We start from the raw sequence: 19,714 nt of genomic DNA on the forward strand, positions 1-19,714 counted from the left end.
CTCCCGTAATTCCCATGTGTTGTGGGAGGGACCCAGTGGGAGATAATTGAATCATAGGGGTGGTTTCCCCCATACTGTTCACATGGTAGTGAATAAACCTCAGGAGACCTGATGGTTTTATAAGAGGTTTCCGCTTTCACTTCACTCTCATTCTCTCTCATCTGCTGCCATGTAAGACATGCCTTTCTCCTTCCGCCATGATTGTGAGGCCTCCCCAGCCACATGGAACAGTGAGTGCATTAAACCTAGTTTTCTTTATAAATTACCCAGTCTCAGATGTGTATCAGCAGAGTGAAACAGACTAATGCAAGAGGCTTCTGAGATAATTGGCAAAGTTTTATTTCTTGACTTGACAGGTGATTTCAAGAGTGGTATTTTGTGTGGCTCTCTGTATCTATTTATTTTAAAATAGGTTAAGATTTAAGCAAAAAAGGGATTTTTTTATGTACTATATATCCAAGTATTCCAGGAGTAGGTCGTAGGATTGTCTGAATTCCGGGGTTCAAATGATCACACTAGGATGGAGTCTTTTTCTCATAATTGTTTGACTCTCTCCATGGACGCTCCCCACATTATCTTCACTTGTAGTCATTCTCTGTTGGGGTGGGGGGGGGGCTCTGACAGATCCAGGCTATGTGATCTTTAAAGCTGGTAGCCCCAAAGAAGCCATGGATATAAACAACCCCTTTGAAACTTCTGGACAAGATTGGAAAAGTAGGAGTAGGAGAGTGATGAGGAAAATTGAAGGCACTGATAGAAGTGATGAAAGCCCATATCTTACAAACATAATACAATTAACTCAAAGGTGTAAAAAGATTAGGAATGAAGAATAGAAACTAACCACAACTTGGTGCCCACAGGACTTAATCAATTGTCTGTACGTTCAGTTGTAAAGGGAACAAACAAAATTCAGATTTTGTGTAACATGAGATATGATTAATACTACACTTAACCGTTTGTGACAAGAACATTTATTTTTTGACTTTTGTGTATATTTTTTGGGAATTGTGTATAAAAGTAAGAAAATATTTAATAAATCAAAAATTATTTGGGAAAATTAATGAGTGATAGGTGTATAAGAAAGGGTCTCCTAAATAGGACATTCTTACCTTTTAAATCTGATATTAACTGGATCAACCATGCCTCCTCTTAACCCTTGGAGCTTCTAGTTGCAGCAAAATACTAAGTCTGGTAAATTCAGCATTGTTCTATGAACTCTGTAAACAAATTTGTACCTGACAGTATATACTTAACAATCAGGATTCTAGTAAATTCAGATGTTGGCCTTCGGAGTTCTCTGGGGCCAGTAGCTGCCTGACCAGGGGCCCGGAGCCACGGGCTTAGCCGAGGACCATGGGCTCAGGGTCTAACCAGCAGTTTATAGGTGGCTGCTCCAAGGCGGCAGAAGAGGCACCCGGGAGGCGCGGGAAGATGCGGCCCGGGCGGGCGGCGTACGAGCCTCAGCTGCTGCATCTGTAAGTGGTTCAGCGTGTGCATGGGGTTCTGCTTCCTGTCCATGACCGCCCGCGCCCGGGTCGCGCTCAAACCCCTAGTGGACGTCTTTGTGCACCAGAGTAAGCTGCACTTGAAAGGCTTCCTGAGCTCGAAGGAGGGTGAGGCAGTGGAGTTCACCTTTTAAGTAGTCAGCCACGGGTCTGGAATCCATCCGTGTCACCGGACCTAGTAGGGCGTTCCGTATTGGGAGTGAGAGGTGGCCAAAGGGGAAAAACATGCAGAAGCGCAGATCAGACGTCAGGTGCTGCAACTGTGGAGGTCTAGACCATCATGCCAAGGAATGCAAGCTGCCACCCCAGCCCCAGAAGTGCCACTTCTACCAGAGCATCAGTCATACGGTAGCTTCATGTCCGCTGAAGGCCCAGCAGGGCCCTAGCGCACAGGGAAAGCCAACCTACTGTGGGGAGGAAGAAGAAATCCACAGCCCTGCCCTGCTCCCGGAGGCACAGAATTGAGTCACAATGGGTGGGGGCTATTCTTTGCTATCAGGAAGTTTTGAGGAGCAGGCAGAGTGGAGAAAGTGGGAACAGGGTGAACTGGGGCTACTTGGCACTGCCATGTGTCTCAGACTGGGGTTCACACCGTCACCCTATCTTCCCTCTGTTGGGGGAAAGGGTGAGTCAAAGGAGCTCCAACCATGCTCTGTCCAAATATAAGTGGGAGTTCTGGGGGCAACCAGGACGTGGGAATCACCCTACAACCTGCATGCTTTATCTGAGGTTCCATCTCCAGAGTTTCCAGCTTTTGAAAGTGGCCTGGATAGGGAAGTTGTTTTCCTTTTGAAGAAGGATATGCAATAATTCCCATGCCAGAGTGAAATGATTAAGGATAAGATCAGATTCACGGAGCCCAGCCACTACATTCTGTGAAAGGAAATCGCTCAGGAGTAAGGCAGTGTTTTTTTTTTCACATCTTGTATCCTCATATCCACTTTTGGGATAGGGTGCTGGCAACTGTACCAAGCAATGGATAGTGATGATGGCAAAAAGGATGTTTGGGGGAGCAACTGCAGACCTGCTCCTCCTATGCTTACCCCCACCCCATTCTAGGCCAATGTGATTTTATTTGCTCTCTTGGATACTGCACCTTGGGTCCCACTTTCTCCAGGATGTCAACTGTGTGCAAATGGTGTATCTTGTGCATTTTAACTTTTTTTTCCTTAATATAAATATTCTGGTTTTGTATTTTTGTATATTTTAGTCTAAGGTCCTCATTTCCTGCACTGTGTTCTCAGGTGCGTGAGCAATCTGTGATAAGAGAGCAGCAGCTCCAGGTCTGCGCAGCAGGACTACTTTTCGTTTTTGCCACTGTGGAGAGCGATTACTTGGAGTGCACAGACTATTGAACTACCTCATTTCTGCCAATGAGAGCTGGCTTTTCTGCCATAGTATCCTCTTGAAACCCCCTCTGCCTTGAACATGTTTTAGGGGAGACTAGGTTTTTAACTGGGTTGTCCCATGACTTGATTGCCTCCTACTGGAAGATTGAGAATTAGTCTAAACAGGAAATCGTGGTACACGGGCTAGGAGAGGCTAGGCCAGCTGAAAGGCCCAGAGAGGGAGCCAAGATTAGGTGAGGGTTATCTAATCCTAGGGTACAGGATGTGCTTTACATCCCAGATCCATTCTTCACCAGATTAGGCTAGGCCTACTATGCACGACAGGGTATGTGTGTTCGTAAAACTGGAGTTGGTGAGGATACGTTTTAAGACCAATACCCCTGTACTTAATCCTGTACTGTTGAGGGATGGATATATGTAGTAAGGTATCCTTAACCTTTCAAAATTCTCAGGTTCCAGGGAGACACATAAACGAGGGCTTTGTGGTGCCTGGGCCTGTGTCCTGCCCTGCTGCAGTAGTGATTAATAGTGTCACGGTAGCTAAAGGAGAAAAAGGGGGTTTCGTTTATATGCTGTGAGATCACCGCAAACTTACCTCACTGTGTTGAAACGGGACAAATGCAATAGAATGCTTTGTGGTGTGTGTCTGATCCTGGGTTCCTGTCTCCCCGAAATGCTGCCCCCCCCCGCCGCAACCTCTAATTACTGTATTTATCTGGGTTTTATGGGATTTCACTAAGTTGGTGATTGCTAGGTGGCCTAGTTTGTGTAAATATAATGTATTAGTCTTTCTCTGTGTTCTTCGGGGGTTTTGTTTACAAACTTCTTTTTGTGTTGAGAGAAAAGTAGCCAAAGCATCTTTGACAGAAGGTTCTGTACCAGGCAACAAGATCTGAAACATTAGTTTGGGGGGCCCTCTTCTTAGAGTGGGGATCTTGAACCATCCTTTGTTTTGTAGTCTCCTTCCCCTATTACCTGTTAGACCAGATCTTCTGTCCTAAAAACTTGTCTTCTACCCTGCTCTCTTTTCTGTTCATCCCCAAAAGAAAACGTACACACCCACACACATACACATTTAATGCTTGGAGCGTCTCCACAACTCTTAAATGATGTATGCAAAAATCCTGAAGAAGCTAGGAAAACCCTCCATCCCTTGTTCTCAACAGTCAAGACCATTACCATTTCTTTTTTGTTTTTGGTTGGAGTCTTGCTCTGTTGCCCAGGCTGGAGTGTAGTGGTGTGGTCTTGGCTCACTGCAGCCTCTGCCTCTTGGGTGCAGGTGGTTCTCCTGCCTCAGCCTCCTGAGTGGCTGGGATTACAGGTGCCCGCCACACCCAGCTAATTTTTGTATTTTTAGTGGAGATGGGGTTTCACTGTGTTGTCCAGGCTGGTCTTGAGCTCCTGACCTCAGGTGATCTGCCTGCCTCCGCCTCCTAGGGTGCTGGGATTGCAGGTGTGAGCCCCCTGCTGGGGCGACCATTCCTTGATGTAACATGCCAAACACTTAAGACACTGCTGTAGCCCAGGCATGGTGGCTCGCACCTGTAGTTCCAGCACTTTTGGAGGCTGAGGTGGGCAGATCATGGGTTTGGGAGTTTGGGACCATCCTGGCCGGCATGGTGAAACCCCGTCTCTGCTAAAATACAGAAGATTAGCCAGATGTGGTGGCACATGCCTGTGGTCCCAGCTACTTAGGAGACTGGGGCAGGGGAATTGCTTGGGCTGGGTGAGGAGAGGCGGAGCGGAGGTTGCAGTGGGTTGAGATCACGCCACTGCACTCCAGCCTGGCGACAGAGCGGGACTCCATCTCAAAAAAAAAAAAAAAAAAAAAAAGACACTGCTGTATTTTGGATGGCTCAAACCTACTTAACTTTTAATCCTAAAGTAATGAGATGCAACTGGGAGCCTTCCATGTAGAAACTGGGGTCAGGAGGCCAAGAAAGAGAATATGAATGTATATCCAAGTCACTCAGGAACTTCTATGCAGGTGCTAGAAACTTATGTCAAAGTGACCACAAGATTGTTTAATAGGAGACGAACAAATATAACTCCATGTTTACTGCTAGAAACTGAAGCTTTGTGTAAAATCTTGAATTTATGGGGAAGGAGGGTAGGAAAGCTTGCACCTGTCTATTCTTTTCCTGATCCCTTTTCCTCATTCCTGAACTGCAGGAGACTGAGCCCCTTTGGGCTTTGGTGACCCCAACACTGGGGTGTGTTTATTTGATGGTTGACTTTGCTGTACTGGGTACTTCCTTTTTTCCATTTTCTAATCTTTTTTTTTTTTTTTTTTAAACACATGCTGACTCTTCCCTTCTCCTTTCCCTGGGAAAATACAATGAATAAATAAAGACTTATTGGTACTCAAACTGTCAAAAAATTCAGAAGTTAAAATTTCTAATATATTATAAAACACTCAAATTTCCCACCAAGAAGTTAGCAAGTTCAGACATATGAACATATAGATGAATATTTTAGTTAATGGAACTGGAGGCCATTATCCTAACTGAAATATCTCAGAAACACAAAGTCAAATACTGCATGTTTCCACTTGTAAGTGGGAGCTAAACAGTATGAGTACATGTGGACCTACAGAGTGAAATAAGACACGGGAGATTACAAAAGGTGGGAGGGTAAAAGGAGGGTCAGGCCAAAAAAAATTACCTATTGGGTACAATGTTCCCTATTCAGAAGATGGGTATGCTAAAAGCCCAGACTTCAGCACGACACAATGTATGCATGTGAGAAGCCTGCGCTTGTACTCTCTCTACAAAAAAAAAAAAAAATCCTAAAACACCAAAAGCTAGATACATTTAAAGCAGACACATGAAAATTATTAGTGTTCAGCTAACAATACAGTAAAAACTGTATTCATTTTAAAAAAACTTTCAACTTTTGTTTTTGATTTAGAGTATACATGTACAGGATTGTTATAAGGGTATATTGCATGGTGCTGAGACTTGGGGTACAACTGAACCCGTTATCCAGGTAGTGAGCATAGTATCCACTAGGTAGTTTTTCATCCCTTACCCCACTTCTTCCCTCCTTCCTCAAGTAGTCTCCAGTATCTATTGTGTCCCTCTTTATGTCCATGTGTACCCAATATTTAGCTGCCTCTTATACGTGAGAACACGTGGTATTTGGTTTTCTGTTTCTGCATTAATTTGCTTAGGATAATGGCCTCCAGCTGCATCCATTGCCACAAAGGACATGATTGGTTTGATTCTTTCTTTATTTATTACTGCGTAGTATTCCACAACGTGTACATACCATTTCCCCCCCCCCCCAGGGAAAACCTTTATTTTTATATTTAGGTTTGATGAATGAATAGTCATGCAGAAATGTGATTGGACTCAAAGGATCTGGCCTAATGGTGATGGATGGAGTGGGGAAACCCAGCAAGGCCACTCTACAATTCCCCTTCCCCTGGGTATCAGGCAGGACTCCTTGGGAATGAGGGTCTTCCAGGAGAAGGGAGAGAGTGACCTTGCTAGGTTTTATGGCTGGCTTTGGGAGAGAGGCGTTCTAGTTTCTATGACCTGCCTTGGGAAAAAAGAATTCTGGTTTCTGTGACTCACTTTCGGGGAGAAAAGGGGACAGGAACCAGGAGGGAAGAACAAAGACCTGGCTTCTGAGGCCTTCTAGTCTCTTCTGGGTCAGGGTAGTCCGCATGCCAAGGTGCCATACTTTGGAGTTTCTTTTTTTTTTTTTTTTTTTTTTTGAGATGGAGTCTCGCTCTGTCACCCAGGCTGGAGTGCAGTGGCCGGATCTCAGCTCACTGCAAGCTCCGCCTCCCGGGTTTACGCCATTCTCCTGCCTCAGCCTCCCGAGTAGCTGGGACTACAGGCGCCCGCCACCTCGCCTGGCTAGTTTTTTTGTATTTTTTAGTAGAGACGGGGTTTCACCGTGTTAGCCAGGATGGTCTCGATCTCCTGACCTCGTGATCCGCCCGTCTCGGCCTCCCAAAGTGCTGGAATTACAGGCTTGAGCCACCGCGCCCGGCCCATACTTTGGAGTTTCATGAGCCCTGGCAGCAGGTCCTTGCAGATTTCACAGGCAACTTGTGATCCAAGTAATTGGTTTTCAGTTCCCCAATTTCAGAGGACTTTAGCAGAATCTGGTTGAAATGACAAAGTGTTAGAAAAACCTCTTCAAAGTTGAAATTCATCGAGTTCTTCAGCTGAGGGTGTAAGAATCCCAGATGTAAGGTTAGCAAGAGTTAGGAGTTCTGGAGTCTTCCCTGCATGCCCTGGCTCTTGAGCATCAACAGGCCAGAAGCTCACAGTATCTGATCCTCCTGTGGTTCAGCAGGGATGTGTTTTAGAGTAGCATGTTCAGAATGAAACTGGTGTACTTAGTCAAGCCTGGAGGGACTTTTGAAGTCAAGTGTGGCCCACGCTGCTCTCATGGGAACACAGGTGCTCCAGCACCTGATGTGTTCAGGAGTAGGTGGGGGGAAGCTTCAACCCTGAAAACCAGGGGAAGCTTCATCCCCCTGCTGTCTAGACCATCCTGCCCCATGACACTATTTCATAGTGTGCACGTACCACGTTTTCTTTATCCAGTCCACCATTGATGGGCACTACGTTGATTCCATGTCCTTGCTATTGTGAATAGTGTTGCAATGAACATATAAGTCCGTGTATCTTTTTGGTAGAACGATTTATTTTCCTTTGGGTCGATATCTAGTGTGTTAGTCCATTCTCATGCTGCTATGAAGAAATACCCAAGACTGGGTAATTTATAAAGAAAAGAGTTAATCGACTCACAGTTCCGTATGGCTGGGGAGGCCTCAGGAAACTTACTATCATGGCAGAAGACACCTCTTCACAGGGTGGCAGGAGAGAGAATGAGTGCAAGCAGGGGAAATGCCAGACACTTATGAAACCATCACATCTTCTGAGACTCACTCACTATCACGAGAACAGTATGGGGGAACCACCCCCATGATCTAATTACCTGCACCTGGTCCTGCTCTTGACATGTGGGGATTATAGGGATTATAATTCAAGGTGAGATTTAGGTAGGGACACAGAGCTAAACCATATCACCCAGTAATGGGATTGCTGGGTCAAATGGTAGTTCTATTTTTAGCTCTTTGAGAAATCTCCAAACTGCTTTCCACAGTGACTGGACTAATTTACATTCCTACCAACAGTGTATAAGCATTCTCATTTCTTTGCAACCTCACCAACATTTGTTATTTTTTGACTTTTTAATAGTAGCCATTTTGACTGGTATGAAATGGTATCATTGTGTTTTTGATTTGTGTCTAGTTAGTGATGTTGAACACTTTTGCATATGTTTTTTGGCCTCTCATATGTCTTCTTTTGAGAAGTGTCTGTTCATGTCTTTTGCCCTCTTTTTAATGGGGTTGTTTTTTGCTTGCTGATTTAAGTTCCTTAGAGATTCTAGATATTAGACCTTTGTTGGATGCGTAGTTTGAGAATATTTTCTCCTATTCTGTAGGCTCTTTTTACTCTGTAGATAGTTTCTTTTGCTGTGCAGCAGCTCTTTAAATAGGTCCCATCTTTCAATTTTTGTTTTCTTGCAATTGCTTATTTTGTTGACTTTGTCAAAGATTAGTTGGTTGTGGGCGTGCAGCTTTATTTCTAGGTCCTCTCTTCTGTTCCATTGTCTGTTTTTGTGCCAGTATCATGCTGTTTTGGTTACTGTAGGTTTGTAGTATAGTTTGAAGTTGGGTAATGTGATTCCTCTGGCTTGGTTCTTTTTTTTTTTTTTTTTTTGATACAGTCTCACTCTGTTACCCAGGCTGGAGTACAGTGGTGCCATCTTGGCTCAATGCAAACTTTGCCTCCCTGGTTGAAACAATTCTTGTGCCTCAGCCTCCCAGTAGCTGGGACTACAGGTGCACACCAGCATGCCCAGGTAAGTTTTTGTATTTTTTAGCAGAGACAGGGTTTTTCCATGTTGGCCATTCTTGTCTTGAACTCCTGGCCTCAAGTGATCCACCTGCCTTAGCCTCCCACAGTGTCGGGATTACAGGAGAGCCACCACGCCTGGACTGGCTTTGTTGTTTTTTTTATTTGCCTCAGATTCAAGCCTCTTTTTGGTTCCATATGAATTTTAGAATAGTTTTTCTAATTCTGTGGAAAATAATGTTGGTAGCTTGATAGGAGTAATGTTTAATCTCTAGATTGCTTTGGGTACTATGGACATTATAATGATATTAATTCTTATAATCCATCAGCATGGAATGTTTTCCCATTTATGTCATCTATGATTTTTTTCAGCACTGTTTTTTAGTTCTCTTCATAAAGATATGTCACCTTCTTGGTTAGATGTATTCCTAGATATTTTTTTATGGCTATTGTAAATGGGGTTGTATTCTTGACTTGGCCCTCAGCTTGAATATTATTGGTGTACAGAAATGCTAGTTATTTGCATATTGATCTTATGTCCTGAAACTTTACTGAAGCCATTTTATTAGTTCTAGGAGACATTTTGGCAGAGTCTTTAGGGTTTTCTAGGTACAGGATCATATCCTCAGTGAAGAGCAATGATTTGACTTCCTCTCCTAGTTCTGTGCCTTTTATTTCTTTCTCTTGACTGATTGCTCTTGCTAGGATTTCCTGCACTATGTTGAATAGGAATGGTGAGAGTAGGCATCCTTGTCTTGTTTCAATTCTGGGAACGCTTCCAGCTTTTGCCTGTTCAAAAAACTATATTGATTCAAAAAAAAAAAAAAAAAAAAAAAGGAATGAATCACATAAGCTGTGTTTTTGAGTATGACTCTAAGAAGCATTTAAATAATTAAAAACTTTGTTACAAAACAAAAAAAATTATAGCAATAAATGAGTTGATTACTCAGTTACATAGGCTCTTGCTACATATTATATAATATATTAAAATAATGAAAATAAAAAGTGTTCTTATATGACACTATGGCATGCCAGGCAATGTTTTCAAATTTTTTCTAAGCACTATCATATATAGTTTTTTAAATATAAATATATAGTTTTCACTAATAAAAATTTTATATATTTATTTTGTATAATATTTTGTTTTAAAATATCTATACATTGTGGAATGGCTAAATTGAGGTAATTAACATATATATTACCTCACATACTCTTTTTTTGTGGTGAGAACACTTAAAATCTATCCTTTTAGCAATTTTTAAGAGTACAATACATTGTTATTAAATATAGTCATCGTGTTGTACAATAGATCTCTTGAACTAACTTCTCTTGTTTAACTGAAGCTTTCTATCCTTTGATCAACATGTTCCCACTCCCTAGCCTCTGGTAACCATCATTCTACTCTCTGCTTCTATGAGTTTGACTTGTTAGATTCCACATATAATTGAGATCATATGGTACTACTTGTCTTTCTGTGCTTGGCTCATTTCACTTAACATAACGTCCTCTGGTTCATCCATGTTATTGCAAATGACAGGATTTCCTTTTTTTTTTTTTTGAGGTGGAGTCTTTCTCTGTCTCCAGGCAGGAGTGCAGTGGCGTGATCTTGGCTCGCTGCAACCTCCGCCTCCTGGGTTCAAGTGATTCTCCTTCCTCAACCTCCCAAGTAGCTGGGACTACAGGTGCATGCCACCACGCCTGGCTAATTTTTGTATTTTTAGTAGAGGTGGGGTTTCATCATGTTGGCCAGGATGGTCTCCAACTCTTGACCTCGTTATCTGCCTGCCTTGGCCTCCCAAAGTGCTTGGATTACAGGCAGAATTTCCTTCTTTTTTAAGGCTGAATAGTATTCTATTGTGTATACATATATACCACATTTTCTTTATCCATTCATTCGTTGGTGGACACTTAGGTTTGATTCCTGATATGGTCAGGCTTTGTGTCTCCACCCAAGTCTCCTCTTGAATTATAATCCCCATAATCCCCATGTGTCAAGAGAGAAACCAGCTGGAGGTAATTGAATCATGGGGGTGGTTTCCTCCACACTATTCTTGTGATAGTGGGTTCTCATGAGATCTGTTGGTTTCATAAAGGGCTCTTCTCCCCTTTGCTCAGCACTTATCCTTCCTGCTGCCTTGTGAAGAAGGTACCTTGCTTCCTTTTTGCCTTCTGCCATGACTGTAAGTTTCCTGAGGTCTCTCCAGTCATGCTGAACTGTGAGTCAATTAAACTCCTTTCCTTTATAAATTACTTAGTCTTAGGTAGCTCTTCATAGCAATATGAAAGCAGACTAATGTAATTCCCATGTCTTGGCTATTATGAATAATGCTGCAATGAACGTGGGAGTACAAATATGTCTTTGACATACCAGGTACTACTATTATTCCCACTTTATAAATGGGGAATCTGAGGAACAAAGAGATTATGCAATTGCTCAAGGACAGCCAGGTAGGAAGTGGGATAACTAGAAATTACATCCAGGCAGCCTAACTTAAGATTCTCTTTGTTTTTTAAAAAGTTAAGTATTTCAAAATTTGTTAAAGATGATGTAAAGATAACAGACATTAAATAAATATCTACATCTATGTCTATATTTCATACCAATCCTGAACCTGTGCTTTTCATAATTTTCTTTGTCTTGATTCCTGACAGGAAAGTGCACTGTAATTTGTCCTTGTTAAAACTTGGTTTTGATTTGAGTATTGAGACAAAGCCATGAGCAGAGTGGACCAGTAGCAGCAATTCTATTTTGTAAAGATATTTTAATAAATAATATATCCTATTCTGCTCATGTCAACTGTGGCACATTTCAAAGATTAGTTAGTAGAAATTGGTATTTAAAAATACATATTAAAAGCCTATCATTTTATTTTTATATATCTATACTCATATGCATGTGAAATAGCTAGCGAAATAAAACCTTCATTGGCACTTAATGAAGGTTTTATTTCATGTGCATGGTATTTAAGCAGGATCATAATACTAATGTACTAACTTGAATGATGTATGAGTTAGGGCTCTCTTGGTTGCATGTTGCAAAAACCCAAATCGGTATAAAGTAAATAGATACTTCTTGGGCAGAGGAGATTCAAAGGTACAGTCAGAGGAATGAGTGATCAGAGAAGGACTATCATACAACACATTTTTGAGAAAATATGTTTTAAAATGTTAGAACTTTTCATCACTTTTCTCTGTATCACTCAGTTTATCTGCATTGGTATTTTTCTCTCAGCAAACTGGATTCCTTTCACTGTTCTGTCTGGTAGGGCTACTGACAGCTTCCAAACTTAATATATAAAAGCTTCGGGTACTACAAAGAGGCAAGGTGAATCTCTTGGAAAGGAACTCATTGACCCAGTTGGGTCAGCTGCCAACTCCTGGGTCAATTAATGGTGGCATAGTAGTTCTTATAGAAACCACAAGATGGAATGTGAGTCCAGGAAGGTAAAGGACAGATTCTAGAAGAAAGTTTTTGGAATGATATTTTCAGAAGAATGGGTTGCTGTCAGAAAATAAAAAAATAGCTTTCTATTTTAGAAATGAAAGATAAACACCAATATAAGGAAAATAGTAATAAAAATATGACTATTACATTAAATATAATTTTATCTGCTTTATTAAGGTATAATTATAAAAAGTAAAAGTAAGCATTTTAAGTGTACAGTTTGATGAATTTTGATAAATTTATATACTTAAGTTTCAATCACTACAATCATGGTGTAGACTACTCCAGCATCCCCAAAAGTTCTCTAGTGCCTCTTTGCAGTCAATCTCTTTCTATTTACTTCCAGTTCCTGACAACCATTGATCTGCTTTCTATTATTAAAGCTTTGTTTTTTTTCTAGGATTTCATAGAAATGAAGTCATACAGTATGTAGTGTTTTTTGACTGGCTTTATTCACTTAGTATAATCCTTTGAGTTTCATCCACGTTGTTGTGCTGAATTAGCAGTTCTTCCCTTTTTTTTTTTTTTTTTTTTTTTTTTTTGAGACAGAGTCTTACTCTGTTGCCTAAGCTGGAGTGCAATGGTGCAGTCTTGGCTCACTGTAGCCTCTGCCTCCTGGGCTCAAGTCATCCTCCTACGTCAGCCTCCCAAGAAGCTGGGACTACAGGTGTCACACCCTACTAATTTTTGTATTTTTTGTAGAGAGAGAGTTTCGCCATAGTGCACAGGCCGGTCTTGAACTCCTGAACTCAAGCTATTGATTCACCTTGGTCTCCCAAAATGTTGAGATTACAGGCGTGAGCCACCATGCCCAGCCCCTTTCCTTTTTGTTGTTGAAAATATTCTATTATATGGATATAATAAATTATTTGTTCATTCATCAATTGATGGATTTCCAGTTGTTTACTGCTAGAGTGTAATTGATATTTGTATATGGATCTTGTAACACACAACTTCTTAGTTATGAGTTTTTTGTAGATTTCTTCCTACATAGATAATCATGCCATCTGCAAATAAAGCTGATGTAGTTCTTCCTTTTCAATCTGTATGTCTTTTATCTCTTTTAGTTCTCTTATTGCCTAGGCTAGTTCCTCTAGTACAGTGCTGAATGGAAATGGTGACAGTGGACATTCTTATTTCCAGTCTCAAGAGGAAAGTATACAGCTTTCTACTATTAAGATTAATGTCAATCTTTTTTTTTTTTTTTTTTTTTTTAAATAGACGCTCTTTATCAGGTTGACAGAATTCCCTTCTTTTCGTAATTTGCTGAGAGTTTTTTTTAATCAGTGGATATTGAATTTTGTTAAATGCATCTATCAAGATTATTTTATGGTTTTTCTACTTTACTCACTAATTATAATGAATTACATTTATTGATTAAAAAAGTTAAACCGTATCTGAGATAAACATCATTTGGTCATAGCATATTCTTTTTGTATATTGTTGCCATTTTGTTAATATTTTATTAAGGATTTTGTGTCTATTTTCATGAGGGATATTGGTCTGTAGTTTCTTTTTTGTTCAAGTGTGCTGAGATTTTGATTGTTATTGTACTGGATCTGTAGTCAATTTGGGGAGAACTGACATCTTGGTCTAGTTTTGCTAACAAGCTTTTGGTTTCTTCTCAAAATGAATTAGGAAGTATCCCCTTTTTTCTTTTTAAATGAGTTAGTATGGAATTAGTATTACTTCTCCGTTAATTGTTTTGTAGAAAGGAGTTCTCTTTGAGGAAAGGTTTTAAACTACAAATTCAATTACTTTAACTGGTATAAGGCTATTTAGGTTATACATCTCTTCTCAAGTGGCTCTGGTAGTTTGTATCTTTCAGTGATTTTGTTGTTGAAGCTAAGTTGTTGAATTCATTAGTGTAAGTTGTTTATAATATTACTTTATTAATGTCTGTAGAATCTCCATTAATATTCCCTTTTTCATTTCTGATATTGAAAATTTGTGTCTTCTCTTTTTTCTTGATTAGTCTAACTAGAGGTTTATCCATTTTATTAATATTTTTAAAAAATCAACTTTTTGTTTTTGTTTTTTGAGATGGAGCCTCGCTCTGTCACCCAGGCTGGAGTGCAGTGGTGTGATCTCGGCTCACTGCAAGCTCTGCCTTCCGGGTTCACGCCATTCTCCTGCCTCAGCCTCCCGAGTAGCTGGGACTACAAGCGCCCGCCACCACGCCTGGCTAATTTTTTGTATTTTTGGTAGAGACGGGGTTTCACCGTGTTAACTAGGATGGTCTCGATCTTCAAACTCGTGATCCACCTGCCTCGGCCTCCCAAAGTTCTGGCATTACAGGTGTGAGCCACTGTTCCCGGTCAAAAAATCAACTTTTAATTATAACTTTATACAATTAAAAAGGTTTAGACTTTTGTAACTAAAATTGCAATAGAAATATAGACATTTATGGATTATAGGTTTATAGGATGGTTCTGAACTAGATAGAGCAATACATTTGTAATTTATTTTTTCTCTCTCCTGTTTCTATAGATCAAATGTAACACTGCTTTCTTCAAAGTTTTTTTTTTTTTACCATTTGTTAACATATTTATAAAACATAGAAATAAACTTCTATGTTGTCATTCTGTATATCTGACAAGGTTAACTTTTTACAATTTTCATACTTTTTCTGTAGCAATCATAGTGAAACATTTCCTCTTCTTGTACAAAATGTGACATTCTCCATCTTCAAATTTCAAACCAAGATTGATGGACTCCCATGAAAAATCTGTGCTACAAATAATTCAACATACTCTTCAAACCTCTGACAAAATCTTTGACCCATTTTATTTTTTCAAAATCAATTTCATAGTGATGTGTTAATGTGTGCGTCTGTGTGGGTGTGTTTATGTGTCCATGTTCATTAACAGGCATACATGCATATGTGTAAAACTGAAGAAACAAGATTTTTCCCCATAAGATAGCCTCATCCTGGAGAATATAAGGTATTCTTATAAGACCTTTTACAAGTAGTAATACCAAGGTAGTATTTTAGTCTTGGTTAAGAACAGACAGATATTTAGAGACTATCACTTTCAGTGAGGCCCTTGGCAGGCCAAGGAGACATATGCTAAAGAGGAGTAAAGGGGAGCGAAAGGGATAAATACAAATCTGTATAATAATGCAAATCAGTAACCCCATGGTGAGAAGGAGCTTTCAAATGAAGAAAACTCCTTTTGCTCCTTGTTATAGGATTAGGCCAAATTGTCTTTAAAAATTAATATTTTCCTTTGAAAGATGTGTTTCTATGTGGGGTGTGTGTGTGTGTGTGTGTGTGTGTGTGTATGCATGCATGCATATTTGTAACCTGCACTGGGAGGGAACTGCATACAAAACTAAACCTGGAGAGCCCATACTGATCCTGAGTTGTTCTGGAGGATTTGGGTGGTCGAAGTTCACCACGAAGTATCCTGTTAGAGGCTCAGGGGCTTTTTTTTTTTTTTTTTTAAACTGAACTTATTGGCAAAAAATGAACTTCTTGAGGGAAAAGCATGGATGATAGAATGGTTTCATCTCTTATAAGTGTTAGTAAGAAGTTTCTTGAATGCTGGAGAGAGTTAAAGGAAAGATAAATTCTTGACAGTAGCACAGACCGTACAACAAGGCATCAAGATGGAGAATTAGGGATGTCATGAATATATAACATTTGGTTACTGTTTCCTGGTACCACGGGAGAAGTCATGTTTAGCATTCACTATACATGGTTTAAATATTATCTTGAATTATCTTTAATTAACCAACTTCAGGAAATTTGGGATCATTCATTCATTTGTATGTAGTGAATTTGTGTATAGAGAACAAATAGCGGTGCCCAAACGGAATTTTGGTCTGTCCCCAATTCAACCAGGGATAGGGTCCCTGTAGATAGGGTAGCAGCTGTCAAGGATGTGAGTTCAGGAAATCCAGGCAGCAGGAAAGTGAGCAGTGGTTCATGGCATAGCCGTAGTCACAGAAGGGCATGTGACTGAAAGGACAAACTTCAGGGTGGACAACTTATGAGGACTCTAAGAACCTCATCTTCTCTAGTCCTTCCCTTTTCATGGGTAGACCTGTGAATAGGAGCAGGTGGGAAGATTCACTCTTTATTTCCCCACCGGCCTGCCCACACACCTCTCACGTACATTTATACTGAACTGCGTACTTGACTGTATATCCTCCTGTTGGATTATAAAAATCTTAAAGACAGAGCCTGTGTCTTTTATTTAATATGCAATATTTCATCTTAAATTTAATATTAATGTTTTATACGGTTCTATGTATTCTGATGTATATTAATAAATACTTGTTTATTGAGAAACTTTTAAAAATTATATTTAAGGAATTGTTTAGTCATTTCTCTTCAGAGAAATAACTCTCTTTCCCTCCCTTACCTCTCTCCCTCCCTCCCTTCTTTCATTCTTCTTTTCCTTCTTTCTTCCCTCCCTCCCTTACCACCCCCTTGCTTTTCTAACTTTTTTGTTTAGAGGAGTTTAATGTTGGTTTAGGTCATAGTTTATAGAATGTATTTTGTATTTTTTTTTTGATTTCTATGTCCTAGTAAAGGATAGCATTTTAAAAGTCTTTTTCCAGAGGTTGTAGTTATGTTATTTTCAAGTTCATCCCTTGATTCAAGTAAGTAGGATTGCCTTTAAATAGGCTATTATTTGATATCTGCCAAAGGCATTGAAGAGTCTTAAAATTATAGCCCAGTAAACTCTCTTGCTTGATATTATACCAATGTTAATCCACAGAAAGTCAAAGGTTTTTCACGTGTAAATTTGATTTTAAATGAATTTTTATTGAACCCACTCCACCCCCAATTTCTTGGCTTATGAAACATCTTATGAACCTGTCTCTCTTAGCAAAAAAAATAAGAACAGTGCTCTAGAACTGAAGCAGTTTATTCTATATTTTTTCAATTATATTTTTGCCCTGTGTGTTAGGGATCATGTACTATAGTATTCCCTACTTATATGGTTTGATACTTTTATGAAATAAAACCTTTTAAAGATAAAATTTGCAGAATATTTAAAAATGTCAGTATAATATTCTTACTATATTCTTTTCTAACAATGTATATGGTTGGTGTGGGGAAAAAAAAGAGTGGGAAAAATTCTTATGTCAGTGCTGGGTCAGTAACAGTGGAGGATAATAGGAAGGCGATGGCATAGTATCAAGTTCAGGCCTTTGCAAGTTAACTGAAATCTTGATCACTGTTACAGGGAATTTCAGTCTTGCAGAATAGTGTCCGGAACCTACATGTTGGAGAGATAATACTTGGGTCATGGCCGTGTGTGTGTGTGTGGTTTCAATATACGGGTGAAGAAAAAATCCTGAGAGAGATGGAAATTGTTGTTCTACAGACTATAAGCAATGGGGAGTCCAGTGACCTTACTTGGAGAGGAATGAGAGAGGGGGAGCAATGGAAAGGGAATTTCTCTACTAGAATGTGTCTCACTCTGATAATTACATCTTCAAAAAAGTCGATTATTGGAATGTCTATCCATCATATGCATGCATTCACATCAATATTATTCATCCATCCATCCAGCCATCTATCCCTCCGTCCACCCATTCACTAATTTATCCATTTTCTTGTTCATTCACTGATCCAAATACTGGGACATTGCATGTTACCTTTTTACTGTTAATCTCCAGAATGATTTGTCATTCCAGGTTGATTACATTCTGCTTTTCCTTTCTCAAGGTTTTGTGTTTTTTCATTTTAACATTTAAAAATATATGTCTTTAACATTATAAAATAAATACATGTTTAAAACCAAAGAAATGCAAAATAGTTTAAAGAATATTCATAAGAAACTAGGGGAAAGAATTACTACAAATCCACTATACAAATAAAAATACTGCTAACATTTTCATTTAGTGTTTCTTTTTTTAAATGAGTTAGAAAGTTGCAATCAAATCAAAACCACAATGAGACATCATCCCACCCTTGTTAGAATGGCTATTATAAAAAGTAGCAAATGCTTATGAGGATGTAGAGAAGAAAAGGAACTACCATAAGATCCAGCAATTCCACTGCTGAGTATATATACAAAGGAAAGGAAATCAGTATTTCAAAGGGATACCTGCACCCTGTGTTTATCAAAGCACTATTTACAATAAGCAAGATACAGAATCAACTTAAATGTCCATCAATAGATAAATGGATAAAGAAAATGTGGTGTATATACACAATAGAATGCTATTCAGCCATAAAAAAGAATCAGATTTGGTCCTTTGCAGCAATGTTAAGTGAAGCAAGTCAGGCACAGAAAGACATAAGCCACATGTTTTCACTCATATGTAGGAGCTAAAAAATTCCGCATCTCATAGAGGTAGAGAATAGAATGATAGACACCAGAGCCTGGGAAGGGTATGTGGGTATGCAGGAGTGTGAAAAAGATAGGTTGGTAGGGGTACACAGCTGCATTTATATAAAAAGCAATTCATAAACTGATAAACTTTCTGTGCATTCTTAAGATCCCACGTAAGAACATATAGCTGATTTAAGGAGAAAAAAGAAGTTTACTACTGGGCTGCTCTTTTAGAAACCCCACAACTCCCATCAGGCACAGGTACTGCAAAGTGTACCAGTGAACTTCTGTCAGTGCTACTTCTGACAGCTAGATGTGTCTGCTCTCACCTTAGCGGATGGAACACGTCCTGTGAGATGTCTACTTTTTCACATTGCATTTGAACAGAATATTTGCAAAGGTGATTCTGATGTCATAGCCAAATCATCCTTGTACCCTGACTGCAGGAGAAACTGGGAAAATAAGTTCCTGGCATAGACTCAAAATATGTCAAATTCTTCAGATAGAAGCACTTTAAAAAGTACTAGTGACCCCAAGGCATGAAAAATGTCCACCAAAATTTTCCCTTGACTGTCCTATGTCAATATACCCCCTTCTCTCTCTCTTTTTTTAAAACTTGTAACCCATATCAACAATAGCAAAAACTAAGTGTTCTAATCTGAGTTATTGCAAAAAACTCCCAAACAAATACGATACACTCTTTCTCCAAAAGGAAGATGGTATAAAATTCATTGGTTTTCATGTCCAGTTCCACGTCCAGCGTGTTTAGCTTGTGACCATTTCTCCTCTACTTTCATCATGATCCTGTGTTGATTTTATATTTTTCTTTATTTTTATTTTTTGAGATGGAGTCTTGCTGCATAACCCAGGCTGGAATGTAGTGGCATGACCTTGGCTCACTGCAACCTCTGCCTTCCAGGTTCAAGCAATTCTCCTGTCTCAGCCTCCTGAGTAGCTGGGATTTCAGGTGCATGCCATCACCCCCGATAATTTTTGTATTTTTAGTTTGGACAGGGTTTTACTATGTTGGCCAGGCTAGTCTTGAATCCTGACTTCAATGATCTACCTGCCTCGGCCTCTCAGAGTGCTGGGATTACAGGCATGAGCCAGGGTGCCTGACCCTGTGTTGATTTTCTATAACATATGGACCAAATTTTAAAGTAAAAACCAACAATATGCTTCACATAAAAGAGCAGAAAAAAGTGAATAGAAGAAATGTTTAAAAAATTATAGCTAT

General features: G+C 39.6%; 1 pseudogene; it reads left to right on the forward strand.

The window, feature by feature from the left end:
- Positions 1–207: 207 nt before the first annotated feature.
- LOC101012415 lies at positions 208–4,117 on the forward strand (annotated as a pseudogene).
- The last annotated feature ends 15,597 nt before the right edge of the window (positions 4,118–19,714 follow it).

The sequence above is a fragment of the Papio anubis genome, chromosome 10 (assembly GCF_008728515.1).
Source record: "Papio anubis isolate 15944 chromosome 10, Panubis1.0, whole genome shotgun sequence".
NCBI classification, from domain to species: Eukaryota; Metazoa; Chordata; class Mammalia; order Primates; family Cercopithecidae; genus Papio; species Papio anubis.